General features: G+C 34.1%; 1 pseudogene across 1 annotated transcript; it reads left to right on the top strand.

Moving 5' to 3' along the window:
* The first annotated feature begins 6,314 nt into the window (after positions 1-6,314).
* Positions 6,315-19,304, top strand: LOC143245259 (protein obstructor-E-like; annotated as a pseudogene). Its single transcript, XR_013025541.1, has 5 exons — positions 6,315-6,471; positions 14,151-14,371; positions 15,374-15,562; positions 16,666-16,828; positions 18,364-19,304. The product of XR_013025541.1 is annotated as a protein obstructor-E-like (transcript).
* The last annotated feature ends 307 nt before the right edge of the window (positions 19,305-19,611 follow it).

The following is a 19,611-nucleotide window of genomic DNA, read 5'->3' as shown; positions in this document are numbered from 1 at the left end:
TAAGAAAGGTTAGGTAGTTATGTAAAATTAGGATGTAATGGTTGTAAAGAAGATAAAGACAAAGGTAAAGTAAGAAGGGTAGTTGTGTAAAAATTAGGATGTAATGGTTGTAAAGAAGATAAAGACAAAGGTAAAGTAAGAAGAATAGCTGTGTAAAATTAGGATGTAATGGTTGTAAAGAAGATAAAGACAAAGGTAAAGTAAGAAGGGTAGCTTGTGTAAAATTAGGATGTAATGGTTGTAAAGAAGATAAAGACAAAAGGTAAAGTAAGAAAGAAATAGTTGTGTAAAGAATGGGATGTAATAGTTGTAAGAAAGATAAAGACAAAAAATTAGTAAGTAAGAATAATAGTTGTGTAAAATTAGGATGTAATGGTTGTAAAGAAGATAAAGACAAAAGTAAAGTAAGAAAAGAATTAGCTGTGTAAAATTAGGATGTAATGGTTGTAAAGAAGATAAAGACAAAGGTAAAATAAGAAGAAGTAGCTGTGTAAAATTAGGATGTAATGGTTGTAAAAGATAAAGATAAAGACAAAGGTAAAGTAAGAAGGGTAGCTGTGTAGAAATTAGGATGTAATGGTTGTAAAGAAGATAAAGACAAAGGTAGTAAAGTAAGAAGAATTAGTTGTGTAAAATTAGGATGTAATGGTTGTAAAGAAGATAAAGACAAAGGTAAAGTAAGAAGAGTAGCTGTGTAAAAATTAGGATGTAATGGTTGTAAAGAAGATAAAGACAAAAGGTAAAAGAATAAGAAGAATAGAAAAGCTGTGTAAAAGGGATGTAATGGTTGTAAAAGATAAAGAACAAAGGTAAAGTAAGAAGAGGTAGTTAATGTAAAATTAGGATGTAATGGTTGTAAAGAAGATAAAGACAAAAGTAAAGTAAAGAGGTAGTTATTGTAAAAATTAGGATGTAATGGTTGTAAGAAGATAAAGACAAAGATAATATGTAATGGTTGTAAGAAGATAAAGACAAAAGGTAAAGTAAGAAGAGGTAGTAATGTAAAATTAGGATGTAATGGTTGTAAAAAGATAAAGACAAAGGTAAAGTAAGAAGAAGGTAGCTGTGTAAAATTAGGATGTAATGGTTGTAAAGAAGATAAAGAAAAAAGAAAAAGTAAGAAGGATGTAGTTAAAGTAAGAAATGTAAAATTAGGATGTAATGGTTGTAAAGAAAAGATAAAGACAAAGGTAATGGTTGTAGTAAGAGAAGTAGTGTGTAAAATTAGGATGTAATGGTTGTAAAGAAGATAAAGACAAAGGTAAAGTAAGAAGAATAGCTGTGTAAAATTAGGATGTAATGGTTGTAAAGAAGAAAAGATAAAGAAAGTAAGAGAATAAAAATTAGGATGTAATGAAAGAGGATAAAGACAAAGTAAGTAAGAAGGAGTAGCTGTGTAAAATTAGGATGTAATGGTTGTAAAGAAGATAAAGACAAAGGTAAAGTAAGAAGAATGTAAAAATTAGGATGTAATGGTTGTAAAGAAGATAAAGACAAAGGTAAAAAGTAAGAAGGGTAGTTGTTGTAAAATTAGGATGTAATGGTTGTAAAGAAGATAAAGACAAAAGGTAAAGTAAGAAGAGGTAGCTGTGTAAAATTAGGATGTAATGGTTGTAAAGAAGATAAAGACAAAAGTAAGAAGAAGTGTAAATGGCTTGTAATGGTTGTAAAAGAAATAAAGATGTAATGGTTGTAAAGAAAGATAAAGACAAAGGTAAAGTAAGAAGAGTAGTTGTGTAAAATTAGGATGTAATGGTTGTAAAGAAAGATAAAGACAAAAGTAAAAGTAAGAAGGGTAGTTGTGTAAAATTAGGATGTAATGGTTGTAAAGAAGATAAAGACAAAGGTAAAGTAAGAAGAAAATTAGGATGTAGCTGTGTAAAAATTAGGATGTAATGGTTGTAAAGAAGATAAAGACAAAGGTAAAGTAAGAAGGGTAGTTGTGTAAAATTAGGATGTAATGGTTGTAAAGAAAGATAAAGACAAAGGTAAAGTAAGAAGGGTAGCTGTGTAGAAATTAGGATGTAATGGTTGTAAAGAAGATAAAGACAAAAGGAAGATAAAGTAAGAAGAGTAGTAATGGTTGTAAAGAAGATTAAAAGTGTAAAAATTAGGATGTAATGGTTGTAAAGAAGATAAAGACAAAGGTAAAGTAAGAAGAATAAGTTGTGTAAAATTAGGATGTAATGGTTGTAAAAAAAGACAAAGATAAAGGGTAGCTGTGTAAAATTAGGATGTAATGGTTGTAAAGAAGATAGCAAAGGTAAAAGAAGGGGATGTAATGGTTGTAAAGAAAGAAGATAAAGACAAAGGTAAAGTAAGAAGAATAGCTGTGTAAAATTAGGATGTAATGGTTGTAAAAGATAAAGACAAAGATAGTAAAGTAAGAAGGGTAGCTGTGTAAAAAATTAGGATGTAATGGTTGTAAAGAAAAGATAAAGACAAAGTTGTAAAAAATTAGGATGTAATGAAAGGTAGCTAAAAGAGGTGTAAAAATTAGGATGTAATGGTTGTAAAGAAGATAAAGACAAAACAAGTAAATAAGAAGGTAGTTGTGTAAAATTAGGATGTAATGGTTGTAAAGAAGATAAAGACAAAGGTAAAGTAAGAAGGAGTAGCTGTGTAAAATTAGGATGTAATGGTTGTAAAGAAGATAAAGACAAAACAAGTGTAAAATAAAGAATGGTTGTAAGAAGATAAAGTAAGAAGGATAGTAAAAATTAGGATGTAATGGTTGTAAAGAAAGATAAAGACAAAGGTAAAGTAAGAAGAAAGTAGTTGTGTAAAAAATTAGGATGTAATGGTTGTAAAGAAGATAAAGACAAAGGTAAAGTAAGAAAGAAAGAAGATAGTTGTGTAAAATTAGGATGTAATGGTTGTAAAGATAAAGACAAAGGTAAAGTAAGAAGGGTAGCTAATGTAAAAATTAGGATGTAATGGTTGTAAAGAGATAAAGACAAAGGTAAAAAATTAGGATAAGAAGATAAAGGGTAAAAAGTAAGAAGAGTAGGATGTAATGGTTGTAATGAAGATAAAGACAAAAGTAAAAGGGTAAGAATTAGGATAGTTTGTGTAAAATTAGGATGTAATGGTTGTAAAAGTTGTAAAGAATAAAGACAAAAGTAAAGTAAGAAGAATAGTTGTGTAAAATTAGGATGTAATGGTTGTAAAGAAGATAAAGACAAAGGTAAAGTAAGAAGAATAGCTGTGTAAAATTAGGATGTAATGGTTGTAAAAAAATAAAGACAAAGGTAAAAGTAAGAAGAGGGTAGCTGTGTAAAAATTAGGATGTAATGGTTGTAAAGAAGATAAAGACAAAAAAAAAGAAAGAAGGTAAAAGTAGTTAATGGTTGTAAAAAAGATTAGGATGTAATGGTTGTAAAGAAGATAAAGACAAAGGTAAAAATAAAGGTAGTTGTGTAAAATTAGGATGTAATGGTTGTAAAGAAGATAAAGACAAAAAGTAAAAGTAAAGGTAAGTGTAAAATTAGGATGTAATGGTTGTAAAGATAAAGATAGCTAAATGTAGAAAGTAATGTAAAAGATAGGATGTAATGGTTGTAAAGAAGATAAAGACAAAGGTAAAGTAAGAAGAGGTAGCTAATGTAAAATTAGGATGTAATGGTTGTAAAGAAGATAAAGACAAAGGTAAAGTAAGTAAGAAAAGCTATAGAAATTAGGATGTAATGGTTGTAAAGAAAGATAAAGTGTAAAAGGAGCTAGGATGTAATGGTTGTAAAGAAGATAAAGACAAAGTAAAATTAGGATAAGAAGGATAGCTGTGTAAAAATTAGGATGTAATGGTTGTAAAGAAGATAAAGACAAAGGTAAAGTAAGAAGGGTAGCTTTAATAGAAAATTAGGATGTAATGGTTGTAAAGAAGATAAAGACAAAAGGTAAAGTAAGAAGAGGTAGTTAATGTAAAATTAGGATGTAATGGTTGTAAAGATGATAAAGACAAAGGTAAAATAAGAAGGGTAGTTGTGTAAAAATTAGGATGTAATGGTTGTAAAGAAAATAAAGACAAAGGTAAAGTAAGAAGGGTAGCTGTGTAAAAATTAGGATGTAATGGTTGTAAAGAAGATAAAGACAAAGGTAAAGTAAGAAGGGTAGCTGTGTAAAAATTAGGATGTAATGGTTGTAAAGAAGATAAAGACAAAGGTAAAAAGGGTAGTTGTGTAGAAATTAGGATGTAATGGTTGTAAAGAAGATAAAGACAAAAGAAAGAAAGTAAAAAGAGGGTAGCTGTGTAAAATTAGGATGTAATGGTTGTAAAGATAAAAAGACAAAGGTAAAGTAAGAAGAAGTAGCTGTGTAAAATTAGGATGTAATGGTTGTAAAGAAGATAAAGACAAAGGTAAAGTAAGAAGGGTAGTTGTGTAAAATTAGGATGTAATGGTTGTAAAGAAGATAAAGACAAAGGTAAAGTAAGAAGGGTAGCTATGTAGAAATTAGGATGTAATGGTTTTAAAGAAAGATAAAGACAAAGACAAAGTAAGAAGAGTTGTAGTAGTGTAAAATTAGGATGTAATGGTTGTAAAGAAGATAAAGACAAAAGGTAAAGTAAAAAAGGGTAGTTGTGTAAAATTAGGATGTAATGGTTGTAAAAGAAGATAAAGACAAAAGAATGTAATGTAAGAAGAAAGACAAAAGGTAGCTAGTAATGTAAAATTAGGATGTAATGGTTGTAAAGAAGATAAAGACAAAGTTAAAGTAAGAAGGGTAGCTGTGTAAAAATTAGGATGTAATGGTTGTAAAGAAGATAAAGACAAAGGTAAAAGTAAGAAGAATGTAGTTGTGTAGAAATTAGGATGTAATGGTTGTAAAGAAGATAAAGACAAAGGTAAAGTAAGAAGGAGTAGTTGTGTAAAATTAGGATGTAATGGTTGTAAAGAAGATAAAGACAAAGGTAAAGTAAGAAGAGTAGTTGTGTAAAATTAGGATGTAATGGTTGTAAAGAAGATAAAGACAAAGGTAAAGTAAGAAGGGTAGCTGTGTAAAAATTAGGATGTAATGGTTGTAAAGAAGATAAAGACAAAGGTAAAGTAAGAAGGGTAGCTGTGTAAAATTAGGATGTAATGGTTGTAAAGAAGATAAAGACAAAGGTAAAGTAAGAAGGGTAGCTGTGTAAAAATTAGATGTAATGGTTGTAAAGAAGATAAAGACAAAGGTAAAGTAAGAAGGGTAGTTGTGTAAAAATTAAATATAAACGTAAATTAGTACTAATACTGAAGATAACGGTAATGTAAGAATGGTAGCTGTGTAGAAGTAAATACAGGGTGGACCAAGATCGATAGCCCTAGTCAAGAAAAGTAGGAAAACAAAGGGCATTTAGGGAAGATAGCTATGGGAAAGAAAAAATAAGGAAACGTAATAGTTATGGAGAAAATGAACGTATAAATGAGAAATAACAGAAACCACGTAGTGAGACAGTCCGATCAGAAAGTATGTCAAAACTCTTCACATTTATCTCTCGGGTTCAGTATGGCCAAGTGGTTATGACACTCGACTCGTAATCTGAGGATCACGGGTTCGAATCCCGGTTGCACCAAACATGCTCATTTTTTCAGCCGTATGGGAGCGTTATAATGTGACGGTCAATTCCACTATTTGTTGGTAAAAGAGTAGCCCAAGAGTTGGCGAGGGTTGGTGGTGATGACTAGCTGCCTTTCTTCTAGTCTCACACTGCAAAATTAGGGACGGCTGGCGAAGATAGCCCTCGTGTAGGTTTGCGCGATACTCAAATCAAACGAAACTGTTACTTAGTTCCGTTTCATTTTGAAGAAATGACAAAATTCAAACGGACAGCAAGTTATTTTCCCTTGTTTGTGGTTTTCTTAGACTCATAATGGTTTACGTGCGTATTAGACATGAGCAGTAAGAATTTAAACAAAGGATCTGAACAAACCGACCTTGAAATGAATCAAACTATGAAGATGTTTGTTTGTTTTTTTCGTTCCTTGTAACCTTCCTAACCATTCGTGTATTATCAAAAGGAAAAAAAAAACTTAATACAAACTTATTACGATGTAACGTAACCTAAATCTAATCAGTTCAATCAAACCACCCTAAGTTCGTCGACGAAAATTGGATCTGGGTCAGTATTCGCACGTGACTTGAGCTAAAGGGGGATATTGTGAATGAGGGACTGAAATTTTAAGAATACGCTTCCCTTCAGTGCTTCCACGAAATCTTCAAATCTCGTGCACCTACGCTCTTCTTTTGTCCAATGGCTTTATCTCAGGTATATGTGTCATCGTGTCAACGAGCCAATCATAAGTCGAGTAATACGAATGGTGCTAGCTGGCACTTTGGTAACGTACAAAAAGATACCGTGAAGAAACTGAACATCCAGAGTTAATTTAGTAAACCAGAGGGAAGTCAGAGGTTGAATTCAACCGTTTCATTCGTACTTACTACCTGTCATGAAGGTCCTTTTTATCGTGGTGTCCGTGGTGCTAGCTGGAATCTGTAAGTACACATATTAAATTTGGTAGTTTTACTGGACATATCGAGAATAATTCTAAGATGGTATTGCCACAAAAGGAGCATAACAGAAACTTCGTTAAATATTTCGGTATTCTCTCTTTTTATCGTTTGTATATCCTACAGCGCAACAACAGAACTGTTTTTGTTCTTGTCATTGTATTATACTTATAACAAAACTGCGACGCCCTCTACCTGCGTCCCTAATTATTTTGATCTACTGACTGTCGATATTGCAGAACGTCCTCAATGGGCTAGTCCTCGCCTTTTTTTTTTTCTAACTTTAAAGAAACAACTAAAACGGTTAAAGTAGTAAGTTGAAAAACTGAATTTTCTTTACAGAATTAGAAGTCAGTGTTAAAAAAACAAACTCGCTTGTACGTTACCTCGGTTGAAACTGACAAATATGTATGTATCACGTGTTTTATTCATAATTTAGTGTAATAGCAATACTCGTAATAATTACATTCGTTATAAATTACCTTTATAAAAATCTCGTACACTAACCCTCAATACTAATTATTACTGACAAGGTCCACAAATTACGTCATATTTATAAACGTATGTTTTTGCCTCACAACATTGTATAAAGAAGTGATGAAATATATGGTTGAAATCGTCTATTTTCTACGTGAAATACATAGGTGGCCTCGGTGCTAACTAAAAATGTTAATTTAAATAATATCTTTTTTATTTTGATTGTGTGTGTCTTTAAAGACAAGTATTTTTATAATCGACAAAATCTTATCTTCGTGAACCATTTTGTGCATCAGTAATTAAGAAAAATATGGAACCCATCAACATGTCTCACTGGCCCGGCATGGCCAGATAGTTAGGATGATCGTTTTTTCAGACGTGGATGCGTTATAAGGTTACGGTCAAAAGAATAGCCCAATAATACACTGCTAGATTAGGGACGAATAACGCAAACAGTCCTCGTGTAGCTTTGCGCGAAATTAAAAAAAAAAAAGCGAACTGTCTTCCAGTGACATTACGATACGTCTGTGGACTTACACGGTTAGAAACCCGTGATTTTGATACCCGTGATTGGCAAAGCACATGTAATTCTTTGTGTAAATTTGTGCTTAACTACAAACAAACTCATCAGAAGTTCTATGGTTAGTAAACAACTGCTTATCGAATTAATTGATTGTTTCTCATACATTTCGCTCAAAGCCTCAAGAGGGCTATTTGCTCTAGCCGTCCCTAATTTAGCAGCGATAGACTAGAGGGAAAGCAGCTAGTCATCACCACCCACTGCCAACTCTTGGGCTACTCTTTTACAAACGAATAGTGTGAGTTACCTTTACATCATAACACACACACGGCTGAAAGGGCGATCATGTTTGGTGTGACTGAAATTCAAACCCGTGGCTCTCAGATTACGAGTCGATCGCCCTAACCACCTGGCCATGCCGGGCCACTATCGAATTGATAAAAAGGACGCAATCACTTTTTCCATGAACGATTAATTTTATATTTAAATAATATTCTGTACAAAATAAATAGTCGAATACCTTACTTATGTGTAAAAATTACCGTCTTTGCCTTCTTTTGTCGAATATCTCAGCTTCCTGGGGCAGAAAACTATCTAAAGCATACTTTTAGTTCGTAAATGATACTGAATCAAAGTTTAAACCATGATCGAACTACGATTAACATAATGAGCCATTTAAATAAAAAGTGTTATATTTTGGAGATTCTTGGTTCTAGAAGGTAAAATAAAAAGTTGAGTTTTGTGGATTTTTGTTTCTTGAGAGAGCGATTTGTAAAAACTGAATCTGCTGTGAGGTTAATGTTCACTCCTCTTGTGAGACAGCGATAAATCTACGGACTTAAAATTCGGTATTTGATATATCGCGATAAACACTGCAGATGGCCCAAAGTCGTTTAACTCTCAGAGAAACAAACAACCTAAATTCATTTTATTAAACAGTATGTTTCTGAAATAATAAAACAATATATTCAGACATTTTTGTTGCATTGTTAGCCCTAATTTGTATCTTTCTTTCCTTTTTCCAACTTTGAGTGATAAATTACCTCAAATTAAATTTCCGTAAATACAGCGAGCACACCAAGAATTATTTTTAACCGCAGCATAACGGCTCAAAGAATGTCTCTGAGTTCTATTTTGTTTTTTCAAACACAAAATTTTTAGCTTAGCTCCATCTCGCCATCGACTCGAAATCTAATTAAAGCTGCGGCTCTTGAGAATTCCCGCTTGTTATTTTTTTTTACGTGTTAGTCGTGATTTTCATCTTGGATTGATTACAAACCTATAGTCTTTCACAGGATACCGCATCATAAGTTTTAGCTGTAGCATTTTTATCTCGCATTAAAATAATCGACTGATTTAGCATCTTATTTGTGGTAACGCAGGCCTTCCTTTATTGACCACTATGACACTGGTTTTATTTAAACTTAACAACAACAACAAAAGAACCGAGAAGCTCTTTCAATGTTCATTTCTTAATTCAATCGTTTCAAATTGTGAACATGGAAACATTAGTTTTATCATAGTTTCGGGCTCGTTCATTTTATTGTTTATATTCAATGTGGTATTTTGGAATAAATAACCATTGAAGTTACGAATATGTTGCACGACACGCACTAGCCGTCGCTTGTATAGTTGCATTGAACCATTCAAAAAAGTGGTCAGTGAAGTTAAGTAGGCTTATGTGTCAGAGCAACAAGTAAACCTGTGAAGAACACGTTTATTGTACTGTTTAAAAGCTTGTTCTTGCTTATAATAAACTGACATTTGTTAGAGAAACAATGCACATCAGAATGTTACTGTTTTCTTGTTTAGCTATTTTAATATACGTACAGTAAAAAAACTAAATCTATGTATAAAACCTAGATTTTAACCGTTATTGTTTAATATATTCAGGAAATTAAACGTTCGAAATACAAATCAAAATGAAAGCTCAAAGCGTCCAGTGGGTTTGCTGTAATAAGACCTCCTGAACTGTCGTGTTGTAAAAGCTCACCGAGAAACGGGACACGAGTTTTCTTTCCAGTTGTGTGCGCTAACTCTTTAAGTTCAACGCTTTGTAAACGCTTTTGTTGTTTTAATTGACATATACTCGCGTTTGAGAATTTATATGGTTTAATAATGTGTGCTTTCACATATCATAAAATTGAATGTAACGCAGGCTTTTACACTAAATATTTCAGTCTATATATTATAGGTCTCGCATGGTAAAGTGGTTATGGGCGCTCGACTAGCAATCTGCGGGTTACGAGTTGTAAACGTCGCGTCCAACTAAACACGCCCACCCTTTCAGCAGTGGGTACGTTATAGTGTGACGATCAATCCCTCTATTCGTTGGTAGAAAAGAGTAGACAAAGAGTTGGCGGTGACTGGTGATGACGACTATTTGCCTTCTCTCTAGTATTCTCTGGTTGGCGCAGATAGCCCTCGTGTAGCTTTGCGACAAACAAACCAAACCATACTACCAACTAGTTAAGGGACATAACATGGCCAGGTGGTTAAGGCACTCGACTCGCAATCCGAAGGTCGCGTGTTCGAATCCCTGTCACACCAAACATGCTCGCCCTTTCAGCTGTGAAGGCGTTACAATGTTACGGTCAATCCCACTATTCGTTAGCAAAAAACGTAGCCTAAGAGTTGGTGATGATGACTAGCTGCCTTCTCTCTAGTCTTACACTGCAAAATTAGGGGAGAGCTAGCGCAGATAGCCCTCGTGCAGCTTTGCGGAAATTCAAAACATATCAAAAGATACTACCAACTAATTGAAATACTTTTGTTGGTTTGTAACGTTTTCTCAAACCCATTATCATATAATCTTAAACTTTTTGTCTTCCCATTTATTTGAAGTTAAGCACAAAGTTAAACAATGGGCTATCCGCTACTAGTGGACAGATTTCAAAGACTAAATACTTGTATGTCGTCCTTAAACTTCAAACAGGCGACAGGAAAATAATTTTAATTAAATCTTCGTTAAATCATTATTTATATTATTGAGTTTTCTCAATATGTATTTTACATTTATTCATTAACGAGTCAAAAAACAAAGAGTGTACCTAAGCACTTGATTAAAAAATGTGTGTGTTTTCTTACAGTAAAGCCACATCGGGCTATCTGCTAAGCCCACCGAAGGGTAGCGAACCCCTGATTTTAGCGTTGTAAATCCGAAGACATACCGCTTCACTAGCGGTGAGCAATTTGAAAAAAAAAAAAAAAAAAAGAAGTTAATCTAAAGACACTTATATAATATAATTTTCACAATAGATGGCAACACCTCCGAAAGCACCGAGCAATTTTGTTGGATGTAAAAGATTGTTCAGTTTAATGTTTGCTACTTAATGTATCTGTTGATTTAATATTTAATGATTACTTAGTTTTCATCACAAAAGTGCTAAAAGTTGCTTATTAAAAAAAAGCAAGTTAAGAAAGATAATTACATCTAGACTGACTTACTGTCAGTTCAGCCGTGATGTACGTTTTCTGAAGAAATTAAAAACGGTTAGTGAGAAGTTAAACTAATAGTTAGTTTAGCTGTAACTGACAATATATATAAAATGAGTTTCACTGTGATATTGTAACAACAGAAATAAAGAAAAATAATTTGTTTTCTCAAAGGTTGTTCTTAGGTAATTGAGTCCGCCAGTTTGGACTTTGACAAAAAGCTCTTGATACCACTGTGATTAATCAATATCATAAATATTTTTTTGTACATGCGTTTGATTTACTTTTAATATAGTATTTTAAAACAAATAGATTATGTGCTGTCTGTTTATTGTTGACATTTATCGCCAACAAGTTACAGACACCTACTGAAAAAATCCAGCCTCATAAAACCTGACAAATATAGTGCTATAAATTGGGACGTGGGCCACTTCCTATATTTTGAGGAGTAATGCACGAAATGTACATCCGAGGCAAAGATATCCGTGTTACGCGTGGCATTAAACGTCATTTCGGTAGGTGTTAGCTTTGCATTTTGCTTGGGACACTTTTAAGTCCTCATTCTCGGTAATATTGCTGTTTGTTTTAGAGCAAAACCACATTCAGCAGAGAATATAACCTCGGATTTTGGCGTTTTAATTTCGGTAATAAGGTGAGAAAATTGAAATAAATATCTCGCTAGTCTACATCATGGGGGTAGTGGGTTTACTTTGACCCCAATGTTGCATATACGCCTACATCCACTAATAAACATATAGCATATGGATAAAAGAAAGGAAGAGGTGAATGAACTTCAATCTTCCAGGTCTTAAAGACCTAAATTCTATCAAAGAGAAAGAAAACCATTGAGAAAGAAGATTCTGAATTCATCTACTAAAATGTGTACAGAATTGGTTAACCCACAACTGCCCATCGGTATTTATACATACACGGAAATTCGACTGTTTGTTTTGAATTTCGCACAAAGCGTTCTGTTCTAGCTGTCCATAATTTAGCAGTATAAAAGTAGAGGGAAGGCAGCTAGTTATCATCCATCGCCAGTTCTTGGGCTACTCTTTTATCAAAGAATAGTGTGATTAATTGCCACATAATAATGCTCCCGCAGCTGAAAAGGCGTTCGTGTTTGGTGTGGCAGGGATTTAAACCCGCAACTCTCAGATTACGAGTCGAGCACCCTAACCACTTGGCCATGGCGGGCCCGAAACTTTCTTGCACATAAATACGTTTTGTTAGGCTAGTAACATTATTTGCCCAACATAACTGGTGTTTTAAAAAGCCTAGTCAACTAAATATCCCGAAAGGCTCAAGAACTGAGATCGCATTGATTGAAATCGGAACAATTGTCATCAGACGTCACTGAAGAAAATGTATATAGAGAAAAATAAGGACTTGAAGATATCCAGTTTCCTCTTGTCTCGTGCAGTTCAAATGTTAATTATGCAAGTTTGAAAAATAGACGCCTGTCTCATTGACTAAAACAGAGATTTCGGTTTTCAAAATAGAAGAACAGTAGCAGGAAATAACAACAAATTCCTTGAAAGATCAGGTTTGAAGTGTAAAGCATGTATAAAAAGCGTAGGCGGTCATTTCGGTCATATTTTATAGGTAATATCGAGGACGTTGGCAGAGGTCTATTATTAGTTTCGAGCATCAATGAGGTGTTCAAACAAGAAATTCATGTTCAGTGTGGAAGCATTTAGGAACAAGAGTACTAAATTAGACGTCACACATTTCGAACCGGGTTTTAAGGCCTGTTAAGTAATTATAATTAAATTATTCTAAATCTAATGGCCCGACATGGCCAGGTGGTTGAGGCACTCGGCTCGTAATCTGAGGGTTGCAGTTTCAGATCCCCGTCACACAAACGTACTAGCCCTTTCAACCGTGGGGGAGTTATAATGTTACGATCCATTTCACTATTCGTTGGTAAAAGAGTAGCTCAAGAGTTGGCGGTGAATAGTGATGACTAGCTGCCTTCTCTCAAGTCTTACACTGCTAAAGTAGGAATGGCCAGCGCAGACAGCTCTCGTGTGGCTTTGCGCAAAATTCAAAACAAGTCAAACTAAATCAATTCTATTTCAATTTATCGAATTTATTTTTTAAGGTTAACTGTTTACGTTTACTTATAGGCCTGGCACGGCTGCTAGTAGTTAGCATTAGTGGGCCGTGAACTCGAGGATTCGCTGTTCGTAGCCCGTTCCTGAAAAACCCACTCTTTGGGACTATGGATGTGTTGTAACAGTAGCTGTCACATTCAATTAGGCAAGAGTAGCCGAAGAAGGTTGGGGTCCGTCAGTAGCACAGCGATATGTCTGCGGAATCGCAACGGAAAAAACAGTTTCGATGCCGTAGTGAGCAGAACACAGATAGCCTTCATGCTGAACTTCGAACAAAAAAACAAAACACTTTGTGGTGACTATTATTGGTTAGCTTCCTTTTCTTTAGAGTTTAGTCACCAATTGAAAATCAGAAACTGCTGTATACATATGGCCTATATGTAGCGTTGGCGAAATTCTTAAGAAACAAATAAGACGTTTATTAATATAAATTAAAAAATTCGGGACCATAATTTAAATGAAAAATTTGGCTACATCAGTTTAATTCATGTTGTGTAATAAGAAACTTATGCTAACTGGTTTTGTTTTTCTAAACAAGATATAAAAAATATTAAACTTCAGTAAAATACTTTACAGTCCTGGCCTAAATGGTTTAAATAATTGGTTTTACAATATAATCATATTTAGTCCACAGACAAATCCAAAATTAACAAATAAAGGTATCGTTAGGCCTAAAAAAGAAAGCGGTATTTTACAAAAGGCTACATAACTTAAGGCCAGACATGGCCTTCGTAATTTGAAGGTCGGGGGTTCGAATCTCCGTCACACCAAACATGCTCGCCCTTTCAGCCGTGGGGGCGTTATAGTGTGACAGTCAGTGCCGCTATTCGTTAGTAAAATAGTAGACCAAGGACTGGCCGTGGGTGGTGATGACTATTGGCCTTCCCTCTAGTCTTACACTGCAAAAATTAGGGACGGCTAGCGCAGATAGCCCTCGTGCAGCTCGCGCGAAATTCAAAAACAAACAAACATAACCTAATGGAGAACAATCTCCTCACCAAAAATATCCCTCCCCCTCATAAATAATGTTAGTATATAGTGTCTACTCATGTGGAAAGCAATTTTAAGTATATCCTCTTAATTCTAAGCCGTTCTAACACACGTGTGTGTTTCAGGCTCAGCACAACAGCGAGGTAAAGACTCTACTTGTGTGTACGACAATGGGCAATTCCCACACGAAGACTACTGTGATTACTTCTACGACTGTATAGATGGCGTTGCCACCTTACAACTATGCCCTAATGGTCTTGCATTTCAAGGTAAAGGACGTGGTCTTATCCAGAGCTGTGATTATCCAAAAGGGTTGGTTGTCCAGACGGGAAGCGTGTGATGGGACGTAAGTAGTGAATGTTGGTTTCTCTTTTTTGTTCCAACATTGAATTTGATGACGTCGTTTCAGATGTATCTTATGTAATTAATGGCTTTTAAACAGAAATGTTTGTTTTGCTTGTTTGCGTGACAAAATGTAAGGAACATGATGAAAATATATATTTTGTCTTTTGATTTTTTCAAACTTTCGAGTTCTTTATAAACTAAAAACGCTAGAGGGCAGAACGAGGACAATATCAGTTTAAGTTTCATCGAAAAATAATTATTATTATGACACAGAAAATAATTACATCGTAGAATATAATTATATGGCAAAGATGTCCATGATTTAGTTTCACTTAGCTATCAAGGCAATGTTTTAGTGGAGCAACCAGTTACATTATTCTGCATTCTAATTAATAATTGTATAACTTTATATTTTCCTATTTATTTATATTACCATGTCGTTAATTTAAAATCGATTAATAAAAATTACCTTCTAATAATAAGATAAAAGTAAACATTCTGAAGATTAGACTTTCCGCTGAGCCACTGCGGAATATACCATCGAGGAATTTAGTTTATAACTTTAAAAACTGAGTTTTGATACTCATGATGGCACAGCAAAGGTAGCTCACTCTGGAAATTTGTGCTTAACAAACAATTTTATCTTTTTTTAGTTTGAATCCCAAGCTTTTTTCCAAAATATTTACAACTTATTTAGATACGTTCTTTTTTCTCGAAAATAATATTAACTTGAAGTAATTGAAAGTATTGTAGTTCATAATATTTAATAACTTTGTAAATAAGATGTCACACTTTAATTGAAAAATGGATTGAGTCCTTTATTAGCTGTGTAAACAAAACGTTCTAATCTGTGAGGACGAGAATACATATACATTTACATGTATTTTATAAAAAATATATTACATATTTGTAAAACCCGTTCTAGCATAAATTCCCTCGATTTCTGAGTAAACCTTGGAACAACTGAGCGGGTGTGATTTATACTCCATTCTTATATTTACAGAAAGTCCCATCTCAACGGAGAATTGTAACTGGCTGTGGGGGAGGTTTCCCCACAAGACAAGCTGTACAAGTTATTGGGAGTGTTGGAACGGCACTGCCACCCTCAGCAGGTGTGGAATTTCCCTTCTTTACAGCACTGAGAGTGAGGCCTGCGAGTGGCCAGAAAACGTACCAGGATGTCAGCAACACCGTAAGTAATAACAAACTCGTAGAAACTTTAATAAACCAGTACAAAATTTGACACTTCGTTAAAGGCCAGTTTACAAATACAGAATTGTCACAAAATGGCGATTGTTACTCCTATATTTATAACAACGCACGACACTTTGGTGAGTGTGGCATTTTTTATTTTGAGGCTTACTTGGACAGTAACAACTACCCTTTATAATATGTAACGTGGCTTTTGAAGGGCATAAACAAATGTAATTTCATCACATATATGTTTGCACAAAAAGTAACGTGCCATTGCACTTATTGCATAAAAAAAATAGACCATGTTTAACGACAACATACGACAGATCTCTTTATGAATAACGCTGGATTTTCTAGCCAGTGCAAAGTGTGTTTACAGAATAGAAAGGTTTGTCTGAACTACTAGCGACATCTTAAATTCACAAATGTTATAATTTAACGCTGAAATCTAATTTGAAAGACACGTATAACAGAAAATTTTAAAACGTTTATTGTATTACTGTTTCATTGAATATTGTCAACGAACAATGTTTGCTACTAACCTTTAGCAACCATATTGTATACGCAAGACTGTTGGTTTAAATTATTACTGAGTGATATTTAATTTTCATAACAAGAGCGTCAAGGGCTCATCAGATTAAAAGCGGTGATTATGACATGCATTGTGTATGTAGTTTAATGATGACGCCCTCTACTTGAAGTTTCTCTCGTTGTGTGCAATACTGTTGTCACTAGTAGACTCAATTTTCCTGTCGCGTATTATAAACACATATGGATACAGAGGTAAAGGGAAGACAGCAAGATACTAGCATCGTTAACTCCCGCGATTTCTGAGTAAACCTTAGGACAACTATGTGATTACACCCCATCCTTACATAAAACCTTCAACAGTTATATTAATTGCAAGTTATTGGTGAATTATTCATACTACTGAACGGTCAGTCACCGGTTCCGTTTCCCAGTACAATGTAATGACTAGCGGCCACAACTTAAAACAAAAGCTATATTCTGGTCCGAATAAATACTTCCCAATTCCAGGTGGAATTTTTTACTCTCAACATCGAGGTCGTTATTGTTATTGTGATCTTTTCCGTTTTGTAGCGACCTGCAAAAACATTGCGAATGGAGCTGTCCCTATTGAAAACAGTTGTAAGAACTTCTGGCAGTGTATTGGAGGTTATCCTTTTATCCAAGAGTGTCCTGCTGGTCTGGCATTCGATCCTCAGTTCCTAGGATGTAGGTTAGCTGTGGACGTTCCTGGATGGTAAGTAGTTTATTGTATCTTATTACAGTATTTAAAATACAATGCAAGCTCAACAAAACTCATACAGGTTTTCCAACTTTGAGTCATTTGTACACGAGAAGAAAAAAATCTTAAAATTATGGTAAAATACGTGCTCGACTTTTATAAGTATATTTGAAGAAAAAGTTACCAAAGATGCAATCAAACTGATCTAAGTCTTCATAATTTGGACATGGTTAAACCAATTACAGCGCGATAAATGTCATTTGTAAGTGAGAATGACGTAATCAATTTACACAATGCAATCAAAACCATAAAAACAGTCTTATTATGGCGTAGAGCAGGAAACTAGTAACAAAAAACACAAAATTAAATAATTGAACGGTATCAGATGTTTAGTTTAAATTCTTTACTTCTAAAAAAAAATACTCAAGCTAAAATTTTTAGCCTTAATATTATATTAACGTTAACAAAAGATGTAAAGGGCATTTTATAGAAAAACAATTAAACCTTGTGTTGAACTGAGAGTTTGTTTTGAATTTCGCACAAAGCTACTCTAGGGCTATCTGCGCTAGTCGTCCCTGATTTAGCAGTGTAAAACTAAAGGGAAGGCAGCTAGTCATCAACACCCACCGCCAACTCTTGAGCTACACTTTTACCAACGAATAGTGGGATTGAACGTCACATTATAACGCCCCCATGGCTGAAAGGGCGTGCATGTTTCATATGACGGGATTCGAACCCGCGACCCTCGGATTACGAGTCGAACGCCTTGACCCACCTGGCCATCCCGGGCCTGAAGTGACAGTTTTACAACCTATGACAGAGAGAATTTCAGTTTTAGTGGATATTAATAAAACTGTTAAACTTTATTACCCTTTCAACAACTAATAATTAAAACAAGCTCTCTGGCGATTAATGCACAAAATTATGTGTATCTGATCCATCCCGTTACAGCAAACAAATCACTCAAATAGGAAGGATTTTTCATACTTTACTACCAGAAGCAAGATCTGAAAAATGTCATTCCTACCAGTCGCGAATTTGAACTTAGGGTCATCTTGCGTCTTAACTTCTTTCTTATAGCAAAGTTAGTAGAAAAATTAGTTGTTTTTCCCCACTATCATTTTTAATCTTTGTTATTCAAATGTGTTAAGTTATTTAAGGTCTAGTTTCTTGAACGAAGTGGAAGCTTATTTTAAATTCAAAGTGTTTATTTTAGTGTCTAAGGACTTTGTCAATATGAAGAACGATATAAATTAAGCGTAAGATCCCAGTGAAAGTAAAATTTTTCTTATCCCCTAAAACCAGTCCTCTACTCGACTGGTATTATGAAATCCTTGTTCCATCTATCGAAATATCGCACGAAATAAACTTTCTTCTTTCCGTCCATTTCGTTTCAGAAGTTTTTTGGAATGTAGATTTATAAGCATGTCTAAGTATTTTTTGTATTTAAGCTGAAATGTTCCGTTCTGTTTTTGTTGTGTTTTTTTTTTTTGCACGGATAATGGGATTCATTAATTTTGATCTGTTCGCTACAATTTCACTTTTTTTAGTGAACCACCCCCTACAACAGCAGCACCGGAAGACGAAGAGCTTCCAGTTTCCGGTAATCGTCGTCGTACAGGCGCAGGCCTACAACGACAAAATTATCAGAGTTTGGATACTGGCAGTTCCAACCAGCTACCCCTTAATAACAACCGTGTAAATAACAGACCACAGTTCAGGACAGTGCCTGGCAAATAATTTAACTAACGACATTTAATAGTGCAGGGCAAAAAATATCAGTTAAGCCAATTTAAACATCTTATTTCGAAGGAAGCCAAACTCCATAACGCTATTAAAAGAAAGGTTTGATACTTCTCAACGGATAGATAATATGCTAACCCTTACCTTTCGAGAGGGGACAGTAGTTAGGCTTTCGTTCTATGCTGTTTTTTATATTCAATGTTTATTACTGTAAAACTTTTTTTTTCATACAATGTGTTTTATAGTAGACTGTCCCCTTTAAAAGGATTTAAAATGGCGATTTTAACTTTTATGAGGGGGTTGTTCGTGTAATTCAAGAATTTTTCTTAAAGATCAGTCTTAAAACTCTATATAGTAAAAATTCATTTGTAGCACTTATTCACTCAACCACCTTGTTTATGGACATGTTATCAAATCAGGTTTCAAGTTAGTTTTTTTTCATTAGTGTTCCCATTATCATATTTAAAACTACTCTATTCGTGGCATTTTGTCAGATTCATAACATTAAGTAGTAATGGGTTTGTCAGTACTTCATTACTATATTTTTCCAATTTCAACAATATCGTATTTTTATTTGACTCTTAATTTGTATTTCGTTCTGTTATATTTAAAGTTTTGTTTTTGGAGGTATGGAGGTGCGAGGTTATATTAATTAAAAAAAGCGCTTTTTAACAAACTGCTTTTCTCGTTTTAATCAGTGTTTGTATTCATTCTACATTAATATTTGTAAATAAAGAAATGAGTGAAAGAACCCCTGGTGTCCTTTTGATGAAATTATTTCTACGCGGAGCGAGTTGCGACTTTTCGTTCCAGTAAAAATTAACCGATAGGACAGGCATACCTTACACATTAGGTTTACGAAAACTAAACAATACCATGTTTAAAAAGCTGGATCTCTGGTACCTGTTTTAGTATTCATTTGAAATTAAACATTAGCAGCCATTATAGAGAAAAAATCTCTGTACCTACACTGTTTAAGAATGTATTATTCGTCAATTAATTTGGTCTAGTTAGAAAACAAATGAATTCTGGATTTGATATTATATTTAGATTTG

This window comes from Tachypleus tridentatus, chromosome 2 (assembly GCF_004210375.1).
Source record: "Tachypleus tridentatus isolate NWPU-2018 chromosome 2, ASM421037v1, whole genome shotgun sequence".
Lineage (NCBI taxonomy): Eukaryota > Metazoa > Arthropoda > Merostomata > Xiphosura > Limulidae > Tachypleus > Tachypleus tridentatus.
This window is presented reverse-complemented; position numbering and strand designations above follow the sequence as displayed.